The 20,381-nt window shown below is 40.4% G+C and overlaps 1 protein-coding gene across 1 annotated transcript in view; it reads right to left on the reverse strand.

Annotated features, from left to right (window-relative positions):
• SLC25A51 (solute carrier family 25 member 51) overlaps positions 1 to 5,744 on the reverse strand; it is a 16,433-nt gene extending 10,689 nt beyond the window's left edge. Inside the window, exon 1 of the mRNA XM_069085290.1 lies at positions 5,566 to 5,744. The gene's annotated coding sequence lies outside the window, so the exon portion shown is untranslated. The remainder of the gene's footprint in view (positions 1 to 5,565) is intronic.
• Positions 5,745 to 20,381: the final 14,637 nt, after the last annotated feature.

Consider the following 20,381-nt stretch of genomic DNA (forward strand, 5'->3'; position numbering starts at 1 on the left):
TGATTAGTATTTTTCTTCATTAACTGACAATTTATAACTGGGAAAAATTAAGTTTAAGCTTACCATTTCACTTGTCATAGTTTGGGGGGAGGGAGAGGATGGATCTCTTGTGATTTCATAGATGTAGGAAAGAACCTCACAAATAGTCTCTACAATTTATAGTAGAGCTGGTAGCACAGTGGAGTGCTGAACTCAGAATCATTAAGAGCTAAGTTCAAATCCAGCATCAGACACTTAAGAATATGACCCTGGCCAGGCACATCTGTTAACTTCTGCTTGCCTCAGTTTCCTCAAATGTAAAATGGGGATAATAACAGCACCTACCCCACAGATTTGTAAAGAAATACTTTCAGCACAGTACCTGGCACAAGTTAGGGTTAAGATTAATGTTAGAGTAGGCTCTATGTAAATGGTTATATGGGTATTTTTTCTTCTACCCTCACCCACTTATAGTCTTGAAGAGTTGCCTGAAGACACTAAGAGGTTAAGTCAGACCAGCCAGGTCCAAATCATTAATGAGAGTAACGGAAATGCTGAAGTTCCAATTTATATTCTGTAAAATGGCATGGATGACAAAAGAAACATTTGTTCTTGGAGGGATTGTGGAAAGGTAAGTACACTAATATATTGTTCACGAAGCTGTGCATTGGTACAAATGTTTTGGAAAGCAATTTGGAATTATGTGAATAAAGTGCTTAAAATATCTTTTGATCCAGAGATTCCACTGCTAGGCATATACTCCACAAATACAACAAAATATTTATAGCAGCACTTCTTTGTGGTAACAGAGAACCAGAAACAAAGTATGTTAGATGCCCATCAACTGGGGAATGACTAAACAAACAGTGGTACATAACTGTAATGGAATATTACTGAACTGTAAGAAACAACACTGAATATGATTAATAGGGAAGCATGAAAAGACTCAAGTGAATTTATGCAAAGTGAAGTAAGCAGGAAAACAATATATAATGATTATAATACTGTAGATAGAAATAACAACCACTATAATATAACAATCTAAGATGAATACTACAAAATTATAAAGAAGAAGCTAGGACTTTAAAAAGAAATGTGAAAAGTCACTTCTGAAAAGTCATTTCTCCCCACTGTTTTCCGGAGATAGGGAGACCACAGGTGTAGAACATTACATACACTGACAGATTTTTTTTTTCAGTAAATTGACTGATTTTGCTGGGGGGTTTTCTTATTGTTCTTTAAAAAAATTCTTTTTTATATGACATGGCTCCCTGAGGAGGTGTGGGAGGGGAGAAGTGAGGGTAGCAGTGGAGCAGCAGTGGGGATGCAAGAGGAAATTTAGGCTATATGAGAACAAAAGACATTAACAATAATTTTTTTAAAGAGAGAAAACTTGTCCAAAGTTGCATGCACAGTACGTGTAAGAGGAGAGACTTTAACCCAAGACATCAAGAAAAGGAAGCAGGTTCTATACTTTACTCAATGCTGCTTCTCACCACAGATATGGAAAATAATTTTTAAAAAACAACAAAACTCTAGAACCAGAGAATTAGAATTCTGTGAAACCCTCAAACAGCCTACATAGATTTAAAGTTTCCTATCAGGTTTGATCTCTGAAGACATTTAGGAACAGGATGTACAGTACTGGATGTGAATTGCTCAAGAGTCTGTCTTCTTTCTTCAGATTCATTATCAACGTGGTCATCATCCCCAGGTTCATGAAACTCTCTTTGAAACATGCAGCATGGATAATAAATCTTCCCAATTAAAAATCTAATCCAAAGGTAAATACAGTATTATGGTGGTATTTGCCTAGGGGCATTTAGTGAGTACAAAGACTATGCCCAGAGTCAGGAAGACCTGGGTTTAAATCTAGGGGCAGACAATAGCTATTAGACGTTGAGCAAGTCACATAACCTTAACTGTAAAATGGGAATAATAAAAACATCTACCTCCCAGCTGTTGTGAGGATCAAATGGGATATTTGTAAAGCACTTATTGCAGGGCGTGCCACAGAGTAGATACTTAATAAAGTGGGTATTTCCTTCCTTACTTCCAATGAATTTACCCTTGTATGACTTGTAACATTCACAATCTATGAACATAAGTAGATAAAAAAATTTCTTCAGGAAAATTAAAAAGGGGCATCAGATACTCTAAGCTTATGATACTATAAAACCGATTTTTCAACAACCAAAAGGGTCCTGAAGTCTTTGGGGGTGACCAATGGTTCTGTGCAACTATAGAAAAAAAGTAGTTAATAAACCAAATATTGAATAATCCATTAGGCGGTGAATCACTTAAAGCAATCAAGCAACAAGCACTTATTAACCTTCTCTTCTTTCTTTTTAACTCCTTACACTCTTCCAACCTTATCAATTGCACTTGAAAATGTTCCCTTTAAAGTTACCAGTGATCTCTTAGTTGCCAAATCCAATGGCCTTTTTCCCTGTTCTCTCTACAGCCTTTGTCACTGTTGATCACCCTGTTCTTTTCCCTAGGCTTTGAAGCACCACTCTCTTCTGATCTTCCTCCTCCTCCTCCTCACTTTTCTTCACTGAATCCTCATTCTCACTTACTCTAATTATAGATGTCCCACGGGCTTCTGTGTAGGGCCCCCTTCTCTACTAACTCAATACTACACTGGGTGATTCAGCTCCCAATGTTTAATTACCATTTCTAAGCAGATGATTACCAAATCTACCAATCTCTAATCTTGCATCTCCAATTGCTTTTCAGACATCTTGAAATGGAATGTCCAGTAGACATTCTAAACTTAACATGTCCAAAAATGAACTAATTATCTTTCTCTGTTTATCCTCTCTGTCCTTCAGGTTTGCAGTCTAGGGATAATCCTCAGTTCTTTACTATGTCTCAACCCCAGCCCTACCCCCTCCACCATATCCAAGCTGTGGCCAGTAACTAATGATTTAACCTTTGTAATATCTCTCAAATATGCCCCTTCCCTCCTGACACTGTCACCATTCTAGTGCAGGCCCTCATCACCTCACAGCTGGCCTACTGCAACAGCCTACTGATGAGCCTGCCTGCCTCAAGGTTCTCTCCATTCCCATCCATTCTTCATTCAGCTACCAAACTGATTTTCCTAAACTGAAGGTCCAACCATGTCACCCCCTACTCAATAAACTCCAGTGGTCCCCAATCACCTCCAGGATCAAACACAAAATGCTCTTGGTGTTCAGAACCCTTCATAATCTAGCCTCCTACCTTTCCAGTCTTCTTACACTTTACTCTCCAACACATACATACTTTTTGATCTAGTGATACTAGCCACCTGGATGTTTCACAAACAAGGCACTCTGCATCTCTGCATTCTGGCCATCTTTTCCAGCTGTCCTCCATGCCTGGAATGCTTTCTCCCCACCTCCACCCACTGCCTTCCCTGGCTTCCTTTAAGTCCCAGTTAAAATCCCATTTTCTATTTAATTCTAGTGCCTTCACGCTCTTATTTCCCATATATAGCTTAATTTGTGTATATACATGTGTTTGCTTGTTCTCTTCCCTTTTACATTAAGAGTTCCTTGAGGAGAGACTGTCTTTTGCCTCTTTTCGTATCCCCAACACTTACCACAGTGCCTACAAACAGGGGTGGGGAACCTGTGGTCCTCTAGATCCTCAGGTGGCACCCTTGGGGGGAACCCAAACTCCACAGAACAGAAAAGGATTTATCCTGTAAAACTTGGATTCGGTCAAAAAGTCACACCCAAGGACTCTCAAGAATGTGGCTTTGAGTCTGCAGGTTTCCTACACCTTAATGGTTTCTTAATGTTTACTGACTAGATACTAAAGGTCAAGCATTCAAAGTGAGGGAGATTCAAAGGAGGATAAAAGTACAAAAACAGCCCCTGCCCTCAAGGAACTTATATGATAATAGGAGAGATAACAAGTAAATAGATTCATCCCTAGTAGGTTGTGGCTGTTTAAGAAGAAGAAAACCAACAGTGTAGGCGATTTTTCAGTGTTTTCTTTGGGTGTGGTGAGTGAGTTCAATCACAGTGACTTCAAATACATCTTTAGTCCAAGGGGGCATTCAGGAAAATACCAACTCCTCCAATTCCTCAGTGTAGTGCGCTAAAAATGGTCAGCAGATACAAGTTCTAGTTCTAATACTAACTAGCCATGGGGCCTTGTAGAGGAACTGAATTCAAAAGCCTACCCCCAGCCACTTACAACCTTTGTGATGTCGAGGAAATTCTTTAATCTATAGGCACCATTATGCATCAATTAGACTAGATGATTTCTTAGGTTCTAAAAGGAGTCCATTTTCTTTTTTTTGTTTGTTTTTTGGAGGGGGGAGGGCAGGGCAATTGGGGTTAAGCCCAAGGTCATGACTAGTAAGTGTTAAGTGTCTGAGGCTAAATCTTAACTCGGGTCCTCCTGACTCCAGGGCAGGTGCTCTATTCACTGCGCCACCTAGCCGCCCCTGGAGTCCATTTTCTATATTTAAAATAAGAATTGATGGAAGTTATCTGTCTTCAAAGAAGACCTAAAATCCTATCATTTCCTTATTCCCTTTGTTCAATTCCCCACAAATGTTACTAAGGAGTGGGCTGCAAAGTGAGGGAAAACCAACTCAAAATGACGACACAATCCTTTTTTGGATACCACAAAAATTTGCTAAAAAAAACTATTTGGAATCTTTCTGGGAATCCAGTGTTTTCCCTAGGCAGTGGGTCTAGACCCGTGATTTCCCCGGTACAGGAGAGCTCCAATGGGGAACTCTGGCAATGCTGAAGGGTGCCTTCTCAGCAATTTGTAGCCTTAGCCTCCCGGAGTGGAGGCTCGCCTGGAGCGCTTGGGCACAGTAAGTCCCACAGCAGGGCGGCACGTGTCACAGGAGAGGCCCTGACACCTTATTTTCCTGGGATTCTTGCAGGGGAGAGGGATGTCCCACCAAATGGGGGCAATCGAAATTCTGCTCAAAAAGGATTATATCCCCCCCCCCAACACACACACACATACGCACGTGTGTCAAGAGGCAGCCTGTCACCCTAAGGAAGAAAGGAGCCCTAATAATCGCGACCTCGGGCCAGGCACCGGCCTCCGGCGGCGAGCTTCGCTTCCCAGGCCGCCAAGTGAAGGGCATGGGTAACAGCAATAATGATGATAACAACAGCGACGGCCGGAGGCGTGGTGACGCGAGCGACAGTGGGCACCAGGCCGGGCCCGCATCTCGGTCGCAGGAGCCACCGCCCGCAAAGCGCTCGGCCCCGGGAGCGTGCCCAGACCCGCAACACGACCCCGCTCCCACCCCGGCGTGAGCGGCCTCCCTGCCACCACCCAGCCGCCGGGAGGGCGCGTCTCGGGGTGGGGTCGGGCCCGCGCCCCAGCCCCCGCGCAGCGGTTTGCGGGGATTTCCCGCGGCCCTTGGCCCCGCCCGGCCGGCTGCCATAGGGGATAAAGGAGGAGAGGCCCCCCCCCTCACCTCCCCGGGTTTGCTATTCCGCGCGCCGGGCATCTGGAAGGGTAGCCGGCCGTACTCCCCAGCCTCCTGTCCACCCCCACCCCCCGAGGTGTGACGGACCGTCCCCTCCAGCAGTCCCCTGGCCAGGCCCTGGGACTCACCGGATGGCTAACCCCCATCGCAGCGGACTTCGGGGCCTAGGCTCCCCCCCTCCCCCCCGCAGGAGGGCTATCAGGCCAGCCGCCACCGAAGTGAGGGAGCAGCAGGCGAGGCAGCGCGCAGGCGCAGAGCTAAGAAAAAGAGCCTCTTGGCCAGCCTGCCTCACCCTCCACCCAACCGGAGGAGCCACGTGACACCGCGAGGGCCGGCCCGGCTTCCAGACCGGGCTCAGAGGAAGTCACGTGATACGGGGAGGGTGCCGCTCTTCTTCCCCCACCCCCATCCCCACCTCGCGCTGGCTGCGCTGGACAGTGTCTGGGATGTGTAGAACCACCTGCCGTTCAGGGGCTTCCCCCTTTCTCTCTCTTCGTCATTGTCTGTCTCTCCCTTCTCCCCCCCACCCCCGCCAACCCAGGCTTCTCGGGAGCAGACAAGGCTTAGGCAGGGCTCTTTCTTGGGGTTGAATGTTAAATTGGCACATGTGCCTTCTGCGCCTTCTAGGAATTCCTTTATAAATCTGGTGTGTATGCACCAGGGGATTTCGGTGCCAGTTAAAGCTGGCGGCAGCCGCGGTGCCTCCAGACGAAACCTACCGACACCCCGCACCCCAGGTTCATTAGGAAAAGGTCTTAACGAAGTGTGGGAACCCTCTGCCTCGGGGCCACGTGTGACCTTCTAGGTCCTCGGGTGCGGCCTTCTGAGTCCAAGTTTTACAGAACAGATCCTTTTATTAAGGGGATTTGTTTAACAGAATAAATCTCCTTAATACAAAGGATTTGTTCTCTAAAACTTGGACTCAGAAGGCCGCACCCGAGGACCTAGAAGGCCACACGTGGCCCCGAGACAGAGGCTTCCCCAGTTCTGGACTAGGCTAAGAGCCGAACATATATACTGCTGGGCAAATTCTTCCACGTGGAGCTGGAAGAGTAGTTCCAGTCACCTTGGCTCATTAGGCTGGAGGTCAGAGAGTCCGAGAGCTACTAGAAGATAAAGAGTTAAATTAGCATCCGCTAACGGCCAGGCCCAGAGCTAAGGTGTCTACGGTTTTAGGCAGCCCTGGGGCCGGAGGGAGCCGCCTGGGAGGTTACTCTGCCATTTTCCTTAGAGGTTAAGTATTAAGGCAAAGACGTCCGACTAGAGGGATTTCAACCCCACCATCATCTTTATCGTGCCACTCCCGCACCTCTAGGATAATGTCACCCGGAAACATCCAATGCAGATCGCTTTAGCTTTGCTATTCCCGTGTCACCAGTACCTCAGCTGCCTCTGCCTCTCCGAAAGCTTGGAGGGGAACCGAAAAAATTCCTCCCACAGCCTCCCTTTATAGGGGGCTCAAAATGTCAGCTGTCTCTTCATTTGCCACCAAGTGCTCTGCTTGGTTTCTACTCCATTATCATCTGCATAATGCCCCTGTCCTCTGACACTCCTCCATTCCCCACACTTTTCTCATTTTCTTTTTGTATGGACTCCATGAGAGCAGGGACTGTCTTTCTTTCATCTATATCCCCAGCATTGAGCACAGTTCCTGGCACATAGTAGGTGCTTAATAAATGTTTATCATATTGTATCATCATCTAGAGGTCTCAAGAGTTGCCAAAGATCAGGTTTGTTCCAGTAGGATAATGCATTTCTAAGAAGTTAATCTTATAATATTCTGGTGGTGTAGGACACATCTAAGATAGTGGAAATCTTCAAGATAGAATTCAATCACACTCATCCAGTTGGTGCCTGCCTGAGGGTCTGTCTCTATTTATACAACCTGGTCATTCTATTTCTTTGACCTCTCAGGTTACTTTTTACCTAGAGAGATTTCCACCTAACTCACAGCCTGTGGGTTTTATTCAAAGGCATTCTGGAAAATATTAAAGGTTATTGTTCAGTCATATCTGACTCTTCATGACCCTATGGACCATACTGTCCATGGGTTTTTTATCAGAAATACTAGAGTGGTTTGCCATTTCCTTCTCCAAAAATATATTAAGGGAGATCATGGAAAAGGAGTCTAGTGGTACCAGATCTCAAACTCTACTACCAAGCAGTAATCATCAAAACTATTTGGTAGTGGTTAAAAAAATAAAAAAGTTGTTAGGACAGATTAGGTACACAAGATCCAGAAGTAATCCAGATAAATGCAAGAACCCTAACTGCTGGGATAAAGACTTACAATTTGACAAAAACACCCGGGAAAATTGGAAAACAATAGCAGAAATTAGATTTAGACCCACAGCTTACACAGTACCACATAATAAGCTCTAAATGAATATTGTTGTTTGTCCTTCCTTTTTGAAGAGGACCATGTGTGATAGTAATGGAATGTGGAGATTCCCCTGTATTGGGCTTGGTTTTCAAATTGATTGTGTTAAAACCCAGAGCTTGTTAATCCCACCTGTGGGATGGACTTGTTGATGTGAAAAGAAAGTCTTGAACTGGGAGGAGCTGGTGACATAGATTTGGAGAGACAAGAGAGAGGCGGAAGACCTTTTTTGGAAGCAGCACCCACGTGGAGGCAGGGAGAGAGACTAAGAGAATTGCTAGTGGCCGCTTTGAATTGCCCTGGACTTTTGAGACCTGCCCCCTGAGCTGCCAAGGACTGAGGAGACATGGTTGTTTTGCTGGTACTTTGTCTGTCTGTTTTGATGTTGTTTTGCCAGATTTGTCCACTGGTGAAAGACAGTCCTGTTGTTGAAGAAGTCCTGGAACCTGGCTTTTGGTTAAGAAGCCCTGAGACTGTCCTGCAGACAGAGAGTGAATACTCTCCACTGGTGAAGGACAGTGCTGTTGTTGCAGGGGTCTGGGAACCTTTCTGTTGGTTCAGAAGCCCTGAAGAAGGATTTTCTTGTTGTATGTTTACAGAAATCCTGGGAGAGGGTTTTGCTAATGTTTTCAGGGGTTCTAGGACTGTTCTACAGACAGAGGGTGAATTAATGAAGGGACTGGCAATGTATCTTGTGGCCTTGCTAAGCCTTGTCTCCCCAGGAACTAAGATTGCTGAGAACTTGCCTCGTGTCAAGATGAAGAAAAGACCTCCATTTGGGTATTAAGTGCTGTGTTTAAACTTGATGTAACTCTGGGGTAGATTCAATTGAGATCCAGGGGTGGGGAACTTTTGACCTTTTTGTGCTCTGTGATTGACAAATGAAGGTACAGCCTAGGGGTAGAGTAGTATTTAGAACAGGGACTTTGTAATTGATTGAATGATTGGAAGGTCCTGAAGTGGGGTAGTACTTGGCGATTATTTAATCACCCTTAGTAAATGCTGTATTTTGAATGATGTCATGTTTTGACCTTCTCTGTTCTTGGTTTGTCACTGAATAAAACGGAGAGCACCTATGCTGGTATTTTGAACCTTGGGAAGTTGCCTTTCCTTGGCAATTACATTACACCATGATATCAGAAAGATGATACTATGACTTGCAAGGAAATTGGATTTAAGTGAGGGAGGAATGTACAAGGTTTCTTCTTCAGGGTCCTGTGGCAAGACATAGATCAGGATGATTGGAGATGACCAAATAGATATGTAACAGTAAAAATAAGGTAAACTGAAGCACAAGTTTCTGAGCATCATCAATTTATTAGTAATACATGAATTTGCATTACTAATAGGATAAATAGGATCTCAGCTTCCTCAAGAAAGATAAGACCCCCAAATGAAGTTTTTGGGGAGTGAAGCACAAAGAACAGAACAGGATACGTGACATGGGGTCGAGGATAATGTAATTGGTTATATAACTGAAGTGTGGAGAACAGTATGATTGATTAGAAATTTGGTAAGGAAAGGCTATCAGTGACCTGATCCTTACCCTCTGTGACTATGGAGCATTCATTATTTTAATCTATCTGCAAGATAGTAGGCCAGACTTCTGTGGAATATCCTTGAAGGATAGCTTATTGGGGTATGTATATGTTAGATCAGATTCCCTAATGTCTACCCACATCCCCCAGACCAGTAGAATTCCTTGAGGCAAGAATTAAATTGATTATCAAGAGAACTGGGTTGCTAAACTTAACCCATTACAGGTCAGCTCAATTCTGAACTAAATTCAAAGACTTGGGCAATTATAGGACAAAATCAATTAACTATAAATAGAATCAATAAAAAGAATGATACAGAACCAATGATCATTTCAGATACCTAAATTTGAGAGTTCATGTTAGAGGAGTAGGACTAGATAACTATTCACGACTATGAATAGAGGAAGAGTTCATCACCAAACAATGGAAAACATTGATTACATAAAATTGAAAAGCTTTTGCACAAACAAAATCAATGAAGTTATAATTAAAAGGGTAATAGTTAACTGATAAAACTCTCCAGCAAAGTTCTGAGATAAAGGTCTCATGTCTAAGATGCATAGGAACTTGGTACCAATATATTAGAACAAGAACCATTTCCACTGAATAAATGGTAAAAGGGTACAAAGAGACAATTCTCAAAAGAAGAAAGGAAGCCATTGATAGCCACATAAAAAATGTTCCAAATTACTAGTAATAAGAAATGCAAGTTAAAACAACTCTGAGTTTCTATCGTAACTCTTCACATAAGCAAAAATGGAAGTTGACAATTAGGAGGGGCTATGGGAGAACAGGCACACAGTTGGAGCTGTTAACTGTTTTGGAAAACAATTTGGAACCATACCCCAAAACTCTCTGAACTGTACATACTCTTTCACCCAGTTACTCCATTAATTGGATTATAACTAAAAAAGATTTATAAATTTTAAAAAAGAGGGAAAGGACACACATGCAAAAAAATATTTTAGCGACAGCTTTGTTGTACCAAAGAACTGGAAACAAAGTAAGTGCTCAGCAACTGGGGAATGACTGAACAAGTTATTGTGTATCGATTTAATGAAATTTTGCACTCTAAGAAATGGGAAACCTAGGAAGATGTACGAATCGATGCAGAGTGAAATGTTTGGGAATGCAAATTCACAGAAGTGGACAGTCTTAGAACTTGTTCTATTAAGTTTGGATTAATCAAAGGGTCACACTTGAGGACCTAGAGGGTCACATGTGGCCTCCAGGCAGCAGGTTCCTCATCCCTGGTCTAGAAGAAGAGAAACAAAAAGAAGTAAGATTAGAATTTTTCTAAGTTGAGGTTACAGCTAGATGGTAAGTTTTCTTCAACCTCACTCTCAGATGCAAAATGTATTGATTGTGAGTAATTGAAATCTATCCCACAAGTCAAATATTTGAATGGAATATTGTCAGTCTGTGCATTCAAAATTTCGTTCCATGTACGTAGTGTAAATTTTTCAGCAATAGCTCACATCAAAGCCATAAACTCCAGTTTATGTGTACAATTGTAATGTTAATGGAATATGAAGATCTTCCCCATCCATTAATAGACCTATGTGACCACATGTTCAATCACGGATGTCTTGCTGCTTTGCACTCTGGCCCAACTGTGATACATCCTGAGTCACAAAGAGCCCATTGGGGGAGGAACTTGCCTAAAGAGGAGCTTGCTTAGGGGAGGCTTGTTTGTAGGAAGGCTTTCACACCTTTTGGTAGTAAGGTAATTAGGCACTGAGTCATGAGGGTTGTGATCCCTTCTGGCTCCAAGCCTATTAGCCAAAAGTGTGTGTGTGTGTGTGTGTGTGTTCTGAGATGAAATTTTGCTTTGGGGGTTTGCTTATGAGAAGGACCTTTGATTCCCTGGACTGGACTCTCAGTAGCTATTTGTTAAGAGTTCCTCAGACTACTCAGATGTTGATACTTTCCCAGTCTGAGGGAGTATGTAGGTGATTGTATTACTTTGTTCAGACAGTTGAGCCCTGTCTGTTTAATCTCTGTGCTCATTTCTCTTTCTTTTATTATCTACTTATCTGTAATTAAAGTAAGATTGTTGACCCCTCTGAAGCTGTTTTTCCTTTAGAAAAGCAGATAAAAAAACCTGTGCTAGTAGTCTACCCTGTGTGCTAGGGTGCTTGCTTATGCAACAACATGGCAAGTCTCACTGTTAGGAAATGTTCAGTTTGAAAAGGCATTTGGTTTCTGATTACCATTACTCTGTAGGTATAATAATGATTCTAAACCTTCCAAGTTAGCATCTGTACTAGAACAGAAACTTGTTTAGATTCTGCAAAGGTCATAACTGATGTGCATGTGATGCAACTGATAAAATCTTTAAAAGATTATTCACATTCGTCTGTTCAACGGTCCCTAACTGACTTCAAAGGGTTTAGAGAATATTGCCCTTTCCTGATCTTCTATTTCTGTTCTCTTCAATTATATATTTATCAGTAAGATCATCAGTGTTTTAGAAATGAAATGGTAATGCTCTGTAAATGTATGAGTATAATCTCCAACTCCTAGAAAAGTTCTTAAATCATGGCCTTAAGTAGTGCTTTCTTTTCCTCCATAAGGCCATTGCTCACTCCTCAATGAGATGATACACCCTCATCCTAAACAGAAGCTCTGCAGAATGGGCATTATCAGTTGACAGTTTCAGATCAGCCTTGTCCAGTCTACATAAGACTTTTATTAGTCTCTCTTCATGTTCTTCCAGGGCTTCTTAAGAACAACAACAATGCTAAGGTTAAGGAAGTACATCAACACTTCTAAATAATTCATATCCCCAACTACTTTATCTGTCAACCATTGGAAAGTAGCAGGTGCCCTCAAGATACCTTGAGGAATATGTTCACACTGGTAAAAATTCAGCTGGGCAGATAAAAGCTATCTTCTCCTTGTCATTTCCTGCCATTGGAGACTGATAATAACTACTTTGCAAATACAATGCTGAAAACCACCAGCTGCCCTAAGACACAGTCCAGAGTGTCTCAAATTCATAGCATTGTATACTAGTCTACTCTAGTTCTTTTGTTCAGAGTCCTAAGGTCCACACATGTTTGGATCTTCCCACTTTTCTTCTGTACCACCACTAGGGGTAATGCACACAAGGGGTTAGACTCCACCAGTTTCTTAAGAAGATATCTGAGCTCTATCACTGAAAGAAACAGAGAGGCTTACAGGTATACATAGATAGAGGGCACAGGACCAATTTAACAGGAAGGGATGATACTTAAAAGGTGAAATTAAGAGGTGAGAGGAATATAATGAGAGGAGATGGGGAGAGACAGATTGGGGTAAACTATCTCATACAGAAGAGGCAAGGAAAAATGGCTACAATGGAGGGGAAGAATAGGAAGGCAAAAGGGAATGGGTCAACCTTATTCCCATTGAATCTGGCTTGAGGAGGGAATGAAATACATACTAAATAGGGTATCTCACCCTCCAGGAGAGTAGGGGGGGAAGGGGATGAGAGGAGGGATGATGGAAGGAAGGGCAGGCTGCGGGGGAGGGAAGTTGGAAGCACCCACTTTTGAAAAGGGACGGGATCAAAGTAGAGAATAGAACGGGTGGGAGGTGGGATAGGAGGGAGGGAAATATAGTCAGAAATATAGTCATATCTACTATGTTATTGTTTTGCATTAGCCACACATGCACAACCTATACTGAACTGCTTATCTTCCCAGTAAGGGTGGGTGACAAGGAAGGAAGGGAATGAATCTGGAATTGTAAATTTTAAAATCAAATATTCAAATATATATATATGTATATATGTGTATGTGTGTGTATATATATATATATATATATATATATATACTATTATTAATACCATCTTACATGTAATTGGGAAATAAGATATACAGGCACTGAGGCATAGAGATCCACTGGAAAAGTCTAAAGGGGTATGGGAGAAAATATGGGAGAGAGCAGATTGGAGGAGGGGATATCCTGTGGGACTGCTATTTTGGGGGGTGGGTAGGAGAAAAATGGGAAGAAAATTTGTAACTCAAAATCTGGCAGAAACGAATGATGTAAATCAGAAGTTAATAAAGCATTTAAAAAAAAAAGAAAGAAAGAAACAGAGAAGCAATATGGCCTAGTGGAGAGATCTGGACTCAGAGCCAGTGTAGCCTAGGCTCACATCCCACCCCTAACACAAACTAGATTCCTGACCTTCAACAAGTCCCTTAATCTCTTAGTGCTCTATAGGCATCTAAAATGCCATAAATTATAGAAAAGGTTCAATAACCCAAATTGGTAAAAGGAATTTTCTCACAAAGGAGTTCATTATTATACTGAAATCACAAGGCCAGTCCTTGTCCCTATCCATAACAGAAAAAGGAATTTTTTCAAGAGAATTCTCTATGGTTAAGAGTCAGTAAATTGCATTCTGTGGTCCATCTACTTGGGTGTGCCCCAATCCCAGTCACATAATAATGGTATGTCTATTCTCTTATATTCTCTCAATATATTCTTCCATTTTGGGGTAGAGAATCACTAAAATAAAACTTCTTAAAATCTTCTTTTGAGTTTGAAATGCTTGTACTCACATGATATTGACTGCTATAATTTGGTTCTGTTTTCCTGTAAGCCTCTGTTTAGATTAGACTATACAATTACAGTGTATAGATATTGGGTCCTAGCTTTTTGCACACAATATTCCATCTTTAAGAAGCTGGAATTTGTCCTAATTAATGCTGACACTCCAACAATAGTTGGTGGATCTGTGCATAGCCACATTTCCTATTGACATTAATAACATTTTTTTCTTAGTAGTATTTTATTTTTTCCATTTACATGTAAAGATAGTTTTAAAGATTCATTTTTGTAAAATTTTGAGTTCCAAATTTTTCTCCCTCCCTCATTTCCCTTCCCTCTCCCCAAGATACGAGCAATCTAACATATCTCATACATATACAATCATGTTAAGCATATTTGCACATTGGTCATGTTGTGAAAGAAGAATCAGAAAAGGGAAAATGACAAGAAAGAAAAAAACAAAAAAGTAAAAATAGTATGCTTTGATCTGTGTTCAGACTCCATGGTTATTTCTCTGGATGTGGATAGAATTTTACATCACTAGTGTTTTCGAATAGTCTTGGATCATTGTATTGATGAGAAGAGCCAAGTCTTTCAAAGTTAGTCATTGCACAATGTGACTATTACTGTGAACAGTGTTCTCCTGCTTCTTCTCACTTCATTCAGCCTCAGTTCCTGTAAGTCTTTCCAGGTTTTTCTGAAATCTACCTGTTCATCATTTCTTATTTTTTCCTCTTAAATTTATTTATTTTTAGTTTACAACATTCAGTTCCACAAGTTTTGGAGTTCCTTCCCCCCCACTTCAAGGTGGCACATAATCTGATACAAATTCTACCTTCACATTAAACATCAGTCAAGTTCTAAAGGAGAATTATAACCAATGGAATGAACCATGAGAAAGAAGGAACAAAACAAAACCAAAAAGAGAGTGCAAATCGTTTGTTTCAATCTGTATTCAGACTCTGTGATTCTTTCTCTGGATTAATACCATTTTTAAGGAAACTTTAAAGACACTTTGTTATAACCCAAATATGGATGATCTTTATCACTTAGGACATCAAGTACTAATCTTTCCATAGTCTGTGAAGTTATTTGTCTTAAATTTGTCTTTTACCCTTATAAAAGGGTAAAATATTATAATTACTTGGGATCCACTGTTTAATTCAGCAATCTATGACATATTTTCACATTTTGCCATTACTAGTATAATAGTTGAGTCCAATCCTATGAGTATGTGTGGAGTACATGAATATTTGATGAGCCTGTTTCTTGGCATGTGTAATAAAGGACACTATTCTTCATTTTAGAGCATATACAGGTATTCTGTGATTGCTTCCTGTGTGCTTTTTTAAATGACTGATGAATTGGAACTGAGTATGCACTTTCTCTGGGGGCAAATTGGGCTTTTTTTCTGATTTGTTACATTTGAGTGAGTTTATTTTTTAGGCTGTTACATTCCCTTTGTCATATTCTTCTGCTTTGCAAGGATTTCAGGTGTTTGTTGACTAGTACAGTTTTCTGGCCTTTTTTGGTCTACTTGTGGTGATTGGTTTACATCATTTAAACTTCTATAGGAAATAGTAGAGGTCTGTTTCCCATTGTTTAATATCAATACCTTCAACAGGTCAAGCTGAAGTTGTTTTAATTGTATAATGTATTTTCTCTTTGTTTTTCTGACTTTTAATTTGAAAATGACTGAGCTTTGCTCTAATGAATCAGCAGTCTGATTGCACACAGATGATTCAGAACTGACTCCTACATTGTTAATCTTTCATTTCCTATTTCATAATCATTTTCATTTTAAATGATCTTATTTGATGTTTCTATATCCAGTTGACATGATATCCAGATTCACTTCCAAATTCACTTTTTTAAAGAAATACTTAGTGGTATATAGGTATGAAGTTTCTTTATAGTCTACAAGTCTTTCACTTCTTTCCTTTTAAACCTAAATCATATTTCCCAGCATATTTTTCATTACTTTCCCCTATATCCATTTTTGCATTTATATCACTGAGTAGTAAAGTAAATGTTAACTTAATTTGGAAGGCATTACTGAGTTGAGTCCCAGCTCTTTATCTTTAATAGTTGTGTAACCTAGTAAAAGTTATTTAACCTCTAAGTCTCAGAATCCTCATCTATAAAAAAGAGATAATATTTGCAGTAGCACCCCCACTGGGCTCTTGTGAATGTAAAGAGGTCTAGGAGACAGCAAGCTATGATATATAGGAGACCAGGCGCATTGATGGTAGGGGGAATTGGGACCAAGGTGACCAGCCTTGTCAGACTTTTTTAGCCAGCACAGTCATTGGTTTTTGTACAGAACAGAAGGACATGTTGGGGGAAGCCTAGAATAGTTTTATCATCATAGTATCATTCAGGTCCTTTTCATTTTGAGGAAGCAGAGTTCTAAAGATATTTACCTACCTAGGGTCTATAATACTAAAAACTAAAATAGGGTGGGGTGGCTAGGTGGTGCAGTGAATAGAGCACTGGCCCTGGAGTCAGGAGGACCTGAATTCAAATCTGGCCTCAGAAACTTAACACTTGCTAGCTATGTGACCTTGGGCAAGTCACTTAACCCCAATTGCCCTTCCCTCCCCCCTTAAAAAAAATAAAGTAGGTTTTTGACAATATATTAGATGACAGTTGAACAGAGAGGCTCAGGTGAGATAGTGGAGGAGAGACTAGTAATATATGTCAGTAGAATAGTTCAGAGAAAAATAAAACAGAAGAGTCCTAAGAAGAGCTCATGGAACAGACCTGATTTTAGCCTGATCTCTTATCTTCTACAATTTGATAGTAAGAAAAGAGTTTCATGACCATTGGCTATGTTTGTGAGGAGTGATAGAAGAGACTTTCATAGGATTAACTATGAGAACTAACTAGAGAGAGCTACATTCCTCTTCTCAGAGGGCTGATAGGCCTTCTCTGAAGGGGAGAAGCTTACAAATTACAGCACCTCTAGTAGTTGGGACCAGAGTAACTAAATAGTTTTTTATCCAAAACCAGATTTTTTTTTTAGTTTATTTATTTTTAGTTTTCAACATTCACTTCCATAAGTTTAAAATTTTCTCCCTCCCCTTTTTTCCCTGCCTCCCTCCCCAAGACAGCATGCAATCTAATATAGCTCTACATATACTATATAGTCTATATAATCATGTTGTATAGAAGAATTATAACAAATGAGAGAAACCATGAGAAAGAAAAAAAAAACAAAACAAAAAAAGAAAATATTCTGTTTCACTCTGCATTCAGACTCCATAGTTCTTTCTCTGGATGCGGGTGGCATTTTCCATCATGAGTCCTTTGGAATTGTTTTAGGTCCTCGAATTGCTGAAAAGGGCTAAGTCTATCAAAATCAGTCATTGCACACAGTGGCTGTTACTATGTGCAATGTTTTCTGGTTCTGCTCACTTCACTCAGCATCAGTTCACATAACTCTTTCCAGGTTTTTCTGAAGTCTGCCTGCTCATCATTTATTTGAGCACAATAGTTTTCCATTACATTCATATACCATGATTTGTTCAACCATTCCCCAATTGATGGGCATCCCCTCAATTTCCAGTTCTTGGCCACCGCTGAAAGAGCTGCTATAAATATTTTTGTACGTGTGGGTCCTTTTACCATTTTTATGATCTTTTTTGAGATACAGCCCTAGAAGTTGTATTGCTAGGTCAAAAGGTATGCACATTTTTATAGCCCTTTGGGCATAGTTCAAAATTGCTCGTCAGAATGGTTGGATCAGCTCACAGCTCCAACAACAATAAATGTTCCAACTTTTCCTCATCTTTCCCAACATTGATCATTTTCCTGTTTTGTCATGTTAGCCAATCTCATAGGTATAATGTGGTATTTCATAGTTGTTTTGATTTGCATCTCTCTAATCAATAGTGATTTAGAGCATTTTTTCATAAGACATGGCTTTAATTCCATCCTCTGGAAACTGGCTGTTCATATCCTTTGACTATTTGTCAACTGGGACATGACTTGTATTCTTGTACATTTGACTCAGTTCTCTATATATTTTAGAAATGAGAACTTTATCAGAGACACTAGTTGTAAAAAAATTCTTTCCCACTGTTCTGCTTCTCTCCTAATCTTGGTCGCATTGGCTTTGTTTGTGCAAAAATCTTTCAATTTAATGTCATCAAAATGATCCATTTTGCATTTCATAATGTTCTTTATCTCTTGTTTGGCCATAAATTCCTCCATTCTCCATAAATCTGACAGATAAACTATTCCTTGCTCCCCTAATTTGTTTATAGTATCAGCCTTTATATCTAAATTATGTACCCAATTGGACTTTATTTTGGTATACAGTGTCAGATGTTGAAAACCAGAAGGTTTTGAATTTAACACTTCTGTTAAGTACTATAATTAAGGCATAATAGAGGCTGAAAAAATTGGTGAATCGAGATGTAGCCCTCCATAAAGGGGGAAAGTGAATCACAGCTATCCCAGTGGATGTTGCACAAGATAATACATGACCCTGAAGATAACAGGGTAGCAAAAGAATAGCTGAAACAGAGATTTGAAACCTGCTGGGAAACCGTGGGGATGACCAATGACAAGTGGCTGAGAGATAAGAGAGCAAGCAACACAGTTACATTACCAGATTTGGGCAGTTTTTCACCATCAAGGGTATGAATTTTCCTTCCAAACATACCCTGTGCACACATGTTCCCTGTATGTGGATGTCTTGTGTATGATTGAATGGGGGCGACTCATTACAGCACTTTGAATGATGGCTATTTGTGTGAGTTCTCTATATTATAAATGAGGAGATTTGATTAATTTCTCTAATTGATTTTTATTCCTTCATTTGGTAGCACTCCAAAAAACTGGATATATGGTAATTCAGGACCTTCATTGGAGAAGGGAAAAGGAGAAAACCTATGTGAAAAACTTAATTGTCCAAATGACATTTATTAAAACATATTCTCTTTGGTTCTTTTTGGAGATGGCGGAATCAGCTCCAAAAATGGTTTCTAAACTTACCCCTATTGTATAGGAAAAATTTCACTTCTGACGTGTTAGGTAATATTCCTTCATTTTTTAGTTGTTTCAAAATGGTGAATGTTGGGAAGGCAAGGTGTTATCTGTTAACTCAACTTCCAGATATATGCCTTGGTGCCTTTTGTGAAATGTGATGGATTGAGGTGGCAAAGAAGGGTGAAAGGGAAGTGGGAAAAGAATATGATTCATCCTAGGGTCACAGATTTATTCTCTCCTCACAGATATAGGCCTGGTCTCATAGAGATAGGAACCTGCACAACCTTGGCTGGACTTCTGAGGAATTCTCCCCAGAACTGGTGGGCATGAACTCATACAAAAAATAAAGGTATCAAAGTCTGTTCATATCTAAATAACTCTCTTGTTCCAGTCTCCAGTCTCCAAAACATGCTGTCGGTGTAGTGAATAGTTTAACATTCACTGGGGGTTTTTTGTTCAGTGATTCGTATGTTGGGATGTCTTAGATCTATGAGGTGGGGCAGCAGGAAGTTTGCCAGGGCTAAAATGTACCCTTATAATGCTTCTTAATGGAATCTGCTGTTTCTACTTGTATGTGTGTGTCTGTGTATATTTATGGGAGAGTAAACTCAAGCTTTATGGAGAAATGTTTAGTTCTGATGCCATCTCATTAAATATCTTAGTTTATGTATGTAAAAGGGAAAGTGTTAATTGAAAAAATATCTCTGATAAGGCTGTGATATCCAAGATATATAGAGGATTAACTTAAAAATATGGCTAAGATCTATCTCCCAATGACAAAAAAAGTTCTCAAATTAACTGCCAACTGTTAACTATAGGAAAGATTGCTCCATATCACTAATAAGAGAAATCAAAACATTTTTTGAGGTTTTGCTACATACTCAGAAAATTGGCAAAGATAACAAATGATGAAAACAGTCAATGTTGGAGGGAAAACAGACACACAAATACACTGCTGGTCCATATGCAAGTTGATCCAATTTTTCATTTGCTATGGAATTGGAATTATGCTAAAAAGATCCAAAAATTTCTATACCTGTGGGGGTCCAAGTCTAATGGATTCTTGAGCTTGTGTCTAAATCCAGAGACTTGTGACTTGCTCTAAGTTCAAGGACTCATTGAGCTATGTCCAAGTCTGGACTTGTTGATTTGTTCGAATCCAGTAGGGTACAAAGTCCCCTCTGGACAGGTGTGCCATATCTTTCCCTAAGAAGAATATTTGGCAATCAATATCAAGAAATATTGCTGTGTCTCCCACAAGTATTCTGGGCATGCAGGAAATAGACTGGTAGTCAAGGTCTTTTGCTGATATCTGTGTTTAGCTGAGTGCATCCGTGAGAAACTGGTGATCCTGAAGTTCACTGTAAAACTTTCCATGCATAAACAAGAAAGATATATAATCAATGATACTACTCCATTAAACCAGCATCGTTGCCTAACTATGCTCACCTAGCCCAAACCTTTTGTTCACCGTCCGTCCTACAACATC

Source organism: Petaurus breviceps, unplaced genomic scaffold (genome assembly GCF_028583685.1).
Source record: "Petaurus breviceps papuanus isolate PSGF00001 unplaced genomic scaffold, PetGlider_PUasm1.0 175, whole genome shotgun sequence".
NCBI lineage: Eukaryota > Metazoa > Chordata > Mammalia > Diprotodontia > Petauridae > Petaurus > Petaurus breviceps.